The sequence below is a fragment of the Sapajus apella genome, unplaced genomic scaffold (genome assembly GCF_009761245.1).
Source record: "Sapajus apella isolate SASKATOON/1434 unplaced genomic scaffold, GSC_monkey_1.0 scaffold95, whole genome shotgun sequence".
Classification (NCBI taxonomy): domain Eukaryota; kingdom Metazoa; phylum Chordata; class Mammalia; order Primates; family Cebidae; genus Sapajus; species Sapajus apella.
Genome location: NW_022437035.1, coordinates 1,548,849 through 1,555,738, shown reverse-complemented (window position 1 = coordinate 1,555,738; position 6,890 = coordinate 1,548,849). Strand labels below are relative to the sequence as shown.

At 42.9% G+C, this 6,890-nt stretch overlaps 1 pseudogene; it reads right to left on the bottom strand.

Moving 5' to 3' along the window:
- Window positions 1-3,328: 3,328 nt before the first annotated feature.
- LOC116535557 lies at window positions 3,329-5,814 on the bottom strand (annotated as a pseudogene).
- Window positions 5,815-6,890: the final 1,076 nt, after the last annotated feature.

Below are 6,890 nucleotides of genomic sequence, written 5' to 3'. Positions count from 1 at the left end.
AGAAACAACTCTATGCATATAAACCAGTAAACCTGGAATAAATTGATAAGTCTTGGACACTTGCATCCTCCCAAGCCTAAACCAGAAAGAAGTTGAAACCTCGAACAGACCAATAACAAGGGCTGAAGTTGAAGCAGCAATTAATAGCCTACCAACCAAAAACAGCCCAGGTCCAGATTGGTTCACAGCCAAATTCTACCAGACGTACAAAGAGGAGCTAGTACCATTCCTTCTGAAACTATTCCAAACAATTCAAAAAGAGGGAATCCTTCCCAAATCATTTTATGAAACCATCATTATTCTGATGCCAAAACCAGGGAGAGACTTAACAAAAAAAGAAAACTTCAGGCCAATATCCATGATGAACATAGATGCAAAAATCTTCAATAAAATATTGGCAAACCAATTGTAGCAGCACATCAAAAAGCTTATTCATCATGATCAAGTAGGCTTCATCCTGGGGATGCAAGGCTGGTTCAACATAACGCAAGTCTATAAATGTAATCCACCACATAAACAGAACCAAAGGCAAAAACCACATGATTATCTCAACAGATGCAGAGAAGGCCTTCGACAAAATTCAACAGCCCTTTATGCTAAAAACTCTCAATAAACTAGGTATCAAAGGAACATATCTCAAAATAATAAAAGCTATTTACAACAAACCTACAGCCAATTTCATACTGAATGGGCAAAAACTGGAAGCATTCCCTTTGAAATCTGACACTAGACAAGGATGCCCTCTCTCACCACTCCTGTTTGATATATTATTGGAAGTTCTAGCCAGAGCAATTAGGCAAGAAAAAAAAATAAAGTGTATTCAGTTAGGAGGAAGTCAAATTGTCTCTATTTGCAGACAACATGATTGTGTATTTAGAAGACCCTCTCATCTTAGCCCAAAATCTCCTTAAACTGATAAGAAACTTGAGCAAAGTCTCAGGATACAAAGTCAGTGTGCAGAAATCACAGCATTCCTATGCACCAGTAACAGACTAACAGCCAAATCATGAGTGAACTCCCATTCACAATTGCTACAAAGAGAATAAAATACCTAGGAATACAACTAACAAAGGATGTAAAGGACCTCTTCAAGAACTACAAACCACTGATCAAGGAAATAAGAGAGGACACAAACAGATGGAGAAACATTCCATGCTCATGGTTAGGAAGAATCAATATGCAAATGGCCACACTGCCCAAAGTAATTTGTAGATTCAATGCTATCCCCATCAAGCTACCAATGACCTTCTTCACAGAACTGGAAAAAAACACCTTAAATTTCATATGGAACCAAAAGAGAGCCTGCAAAACCAAGACAATCCTAAGCAAAAGAACAAAGCTGGAGGCATCATGCTACCTGACTTCAAACTATACTACAAGGCTACAGCAATCAAAACAGCATGGTACTGGTACCAAAACAGAGATATAGACCAATGGAACAGAACAGAGGCCTTGGAGGCAATGCCACACATCTACAGCCATCTGATCTTTGAGAAACCTGACAAAAGCAATGGGGAAAGGATTCCCTGTTTAATAAATGGTGCTGGGGAAACTGGCTAGCCAGGTGCAGAAAGCAGAAACTGGACCCCTTCCTGACACCTTACTCTAAAATTAACTCCACATGGATTAAAGACTTAAACATAAGACTTAATACTATAAAAACTCTAGAAACAAACCTGGGCAAAACCATTCAGGACATAGGCATAGGCAAGGACTTCATGACTAAAACACCAAAAGCATTGGCAACAAAAGCCAAAATAGGCAAATGGGACCTACTTAAACTCCACAGCTTCTGTACAGCAAAAGAAATAATCATTAGAGTGAACTGGCAACCAACAGAATGGGAAAAAATTCTTCCAATCTACTCATCTGAGAAAGGACTAATATCCAGAATCCACAAAGAACTAAAAACAGATTTACAAGAAAAAAACCCATCCAAAAGTGGGCAAAGGATATGAAGAGACACTTTTCAAAAGAAGACATTTATGAGGCCAAGAAACATATGAAAAAATGCTCATCACTGGTCATTAGAGAAATGCAAATCAAAACTACATTGAGATACCATCTCACGCCAGTTTGGATGGTGATCATTAAAAAATCTGGAGGCAGATGCTGGAGAGGATGTGGAGAAATCGGAACGCTTGTACACTGTTGGTGGGAATGTAAATTAATTCAACCACTGTGGAAGACAGTGTGGCGATTCCTCAAGGACCTAGAAATAGAAATTCCATTTGACCCAGCAATCCCATTACTATGTATATATCCAAAGGATTATAAATTGTTCTATTATAAAAACACATGCACACATAATGCCCATTGTGGCAATGTTTACAATAGCAAAGACCTGGAACCAACCCAAATGCCAATCAATGATAGATTGGACAAGGAAAATACAGTAGATATGCACTATGGAATACTATGCAGCCATAAAAAAAAACGAGTTTGTGTCCTTTGTAGGGACATGGATGAACCTGGAAACCATCATTCTCAGCAAACTGACACAAGAACAGAAAATCAAACACTGCATGTTCTCACTCATAGGTGGGTGTTGAACAATGAGAACACATGGACACAGGGAGGGGAGCATTACACACTGGGGTCTGTTGAGGGGACCAGGGGAGGGACAGCTGGGGGAGTGGGGAGGGATAACATGGGGAGAAATGCCAGATATAGGTGACAGGGGAATGGAGGCAACAAACCACATTGCCATGTACTTACCTATGCAACAGCCCTGCATGATGTGCACAGTTACCCCAGAACCTAAAGTACAATTTTTAAAAAAGTGAAAGAAGGGGAAAAACTCTTGTAAAATACAAGGTTTAATATATGAGAGCAAGGGACACCCCCAAGGCTGCCAATGTGTGTGGCTTCGTGTTTTTGTGCTACATGAGTCTAGTGTCATCTTCCATTGAGACCACCCTTCTCCCCACCATCAACTGCCAGCTGCCAATGGGCTCTGAGCAAAGCTTCCCCAATTTTCTTTTAACCTAAGGGATGCTATGGTTTAGTTTACTGCATTTGACTACCACCACTGAAAGCAGTGGACATCTGAGGCAGCTGGATACCACGAAGATGGAAATCAAGTGAGGTACTCGTGCAAAGGGCTGGGCTACCTGGTCAAGGTCATCTGGGTTCTCAGGAGCCAGTCTCTACCACAGAACCATCAGCAGCTGCCTTAGTGAGGCATCTCTGTCTGGCATTCGGAAAACCACCCGTCTTGCCAGAGCCCCTTGTTCTTGGTTAGTAAAAGCCGTATGTGATCTAAATCATGCTTTTAATCATGAGAAATCACATTCCTTCTTTTTCATTTCTAATATACTCAAGTGTGTTTTTTTTCTTTCTCAAGTTTAATAAGCAAATTGTACCACCATCTTATTCTGAGATGCTCCTTTTTAAAAGCTATAGATCACATTAATGGAAGTGTTTACTGCTGGGAATATTTTCCATGTATATGATCTGTAACCCTCTTAACTAGGTGCACATTATTAGTTCACATGCAGTTCAATTTATAAATTGAGGGGTGCCATTTGTACAAAAATCAATGTGTTATTTATAAACTTTTTTTTCAAATATGTTCACACATCTAAATAATTCAGAAGCCTGTGTGACTTATGGCCCAGAAGGGCCTGAGACTAACACGTCCACCTGAGCAAAAGGATATAAAATGTCTCTTACGGTCGGAAAAATGTGTATTCACTTAGTTTACGAAATGTACTTGAAATGCTGTTATTAACTGAATTTGTAATTTCCTTTTGAATTTTTGAGTGAATCTTACTTATTTTTCCCATTTTGTTTTTGCCCTAAGGAGACTGCAGTCAAATAATAGCGACTGATTTCCTCTCTTTGGACTGAAAAACAGATACTAAATTATGACAGTGAACTTAGAAAGGAGAGCTCCAAGGGCTTGAAAGAACATGTCTGGGATAATGTGATGCTTCTGAGTACCGCAGTCAGATGGCGGCAATCACTGGAGCGTGCCATGTAACTACCTCCTCAGCTAATGTGCTTTCTTCTCAGCAATGACTAATCATGTTCTATTAAACAGCAGTAATGCTGGAAGAACTCAACTGTACAAGTGTAATGAAGCCAGTGTTCTCCCTGGACAGACTGGCCACAACTGATTTGACACATACCATCCGAGGGGCTTCAGACCCTACAAACTGTGCTTCTAATTTCTGCTGTGAAGCGCTTGTCAGGGCAGCCGTACTGCAGCAGCACAGGGATGCACTCCTGGCTGGAGGCCTGTCAGGCATAGGCCAGTGCTGTGTTCATGTGGGCATCTTGGATCATGACGTCCACCCCACACCAGATCAGAAGCTGCACCAGGACCACATTCCCCTTGCTGCAGGCCAGAAGCACCGCCCTGTGAGTGTCTCCCTCCCGGCAGGTCTCGTTCATCCAGAGAGTCATGCACCAGCAGCAGGATGGCCACTCGCAGGGCCTCATCAATAGTGGCCCACAGCACCAGGGACAGCTCCGTACAGAATTGAGGGCGGCGGGCACTGACCAGGAAGAGCTTCTGCTCTTGTTTGGCGGAGATCCACCTTCTCTTCCCTTGTGGAGTCTACTAAGGGTTTCATTGGTCCCTGGCTGCTCTCTTCCCAGATACTCTTGGCTAGCTCGTTCCCGATGGATGACATCACCTTGATAGCTTGACTGGCCAGTCATCCAGGTCCAGAGATCAGATTCAGAAAAGGTGGGTGCCAGGATTACGGTGGATCCCTGAGCACTCAATGCACATGAGAGCTAAGTTCAAATGGCCCAGTTAGGATTCTGGGTCTCACAGTCCATACAGTGGGAGTTCCCACTCATCTTCCAGATTGACCGCAGGGCCATGGCCTCGCTCTGGCTTATCAGCTGGGACATGTTCTTGCTCTCGCAGCACTGCAGGCTGGCCAGGATCTGGCTCTCAATGACTTGGACCCAGGCGTTCTGCTCCTCATACATCATGGCTTCAAAGTGCCACATTTGGCAAGTGAGGGAACAATAATAAACTTCAAGTTTTCTTGTTTTTCAGCAGTGCCGGAAAGGACATTGGCTTTGAAGTTGATGGTGCTTTTCTTCAGTGCCTCTTTCTGTTGGTGTGAGGGGTGTGGGGCAGGTCAAGCTTGGGGCTGGTGGTGCTGCAGACGCTGGAGCTGGAACATACAAAGTCACCCAGCCCTGTGTCTGAATCGGGTGAGCTGCGTAAACTCATGTCCTTGGATAGCCCATCGGTTTTAGAGCTGGAGATGGGCGCACAGGCTGATGTGGCTTGGGGTGGCCTCTTCCTTGAGATTTTTGCAGTGGTGGTCAGAATGTTAGTCTCCTTATCGAGAACATTCTGCATGTAATCATAGCTTGGATGATAGGTCAGCATGCCAGTGTCTCACAGAGTGACACACTTCTTTTTCCACCTTTTGTTCAAAGATTTGCCACTTTGCTTCATCAGCATTCCCTGTTTCATTGGGATGGCTTGGCCACTCCTGACGCTGCCCAGACGACTCTCCAATCCTTTCTTTTCTTTTTCTGGGTCGCTACCTTTCGGAGAGGTAAACAGGTTGAACCGATGCTTGGACGGCTTGTGAACGGGCATGGGTGTGTTGGCAGTGGGAGAAACATCAATCTGAAGTTCCTTCTGGCTGGTGCTGGGAGTTGACGGAACAGACCAAATGGCTTGGAGAATTGGGTAGCGACTTGCAAAGCCCTATGGAAGCTGACAATTATCTTTTAATAAGACACATTTTCAGCTGGGTGTGGTGGCTCACACCTGTAATTGCAGCACTTTGGAAGGCCAAAGTGGGTAGATCATGAGGTCAGGCGTTCAAGACCGGCCTGGCCAAGATGGTGAAACCCGATCTGTACTAAAAATACAAAAATTGGCTGGGAGTGGTGGCATGCGTCTGTAATCCCAGCTACTCAGGCCGAGGCAAAAAATTGCTTGAACCCAGGAGATGGAGGTTGCAGTGAGCCAAGATTGCACCACTGCACTCCAGCCTGGGCAACAGAGCGAGAGACTGTCTCAGAGATCCCCAGATAATACACTGAGGGTCCCCAAATGAAAAGCTAGTTTGGCTTCCAAAACCTCACACTGAGTGCTATCAATTAACAGAAGTCCCGTTTCCAAATAAAGCCAGGGACCACTACACACTGGAGGGAAGCCTCCAACAAAAGAGATCAGAACAACAGAAAACAGGAATTAAGAAGACCACTCTAAATCAGGAGCAAAACTTTTTAAAAAAAAAATCTAAAAACACTCTAAAAAATATATAAAATTCAGTAGAAATAGTAGAGAACAAAGTCACAGAATATCCCGGAAGTAGAATAAAAAACTGAAAGAAAAAAAAAAAAAAACAGAAGGGGAAAAATTAAAAACCAACGTAGGAATACTGGTCTAAGCAGCCTAGGTCTGAACAAGACGACTATCAGAAAAAAAGTAACAAAATTGTCAAGAAGAGATAGTCTGCAGACTTACTAGCCTTAAAAAAATGAAAAGATCCCCACCAAGCTGTTATGAAATTTCTGAATCTGAGAGAGAGAAGCTCCTAAAAACCTTCCACAGATACATAACATTTGGCTATAAATAATGTATCCCACAATGGCAATAGATTCAAGAACAAACCTGTAATGAGAACAGTTGTAAAATATCTTCAGAACCATACAGTTTAGATTCAACCTAGAGGTTTACTCTCTATCAAGGAGGAGCGGTTTTAAGACTGGCCAGATCTCTAAATATCTCCACCTATGAAAATGTGTTCAAGTACAAGAGGGGATAACAGGACAGAAGGAAACACAGAATCAGGACTCAAGTGATTCTCACACAAGACGGTAGTTATGTGCCATCACAAAAGAGTTTAAGGAGATAGCACAGAAAAGCACTCTATTGAACTAGGATGACAAAAGGCCAAGAA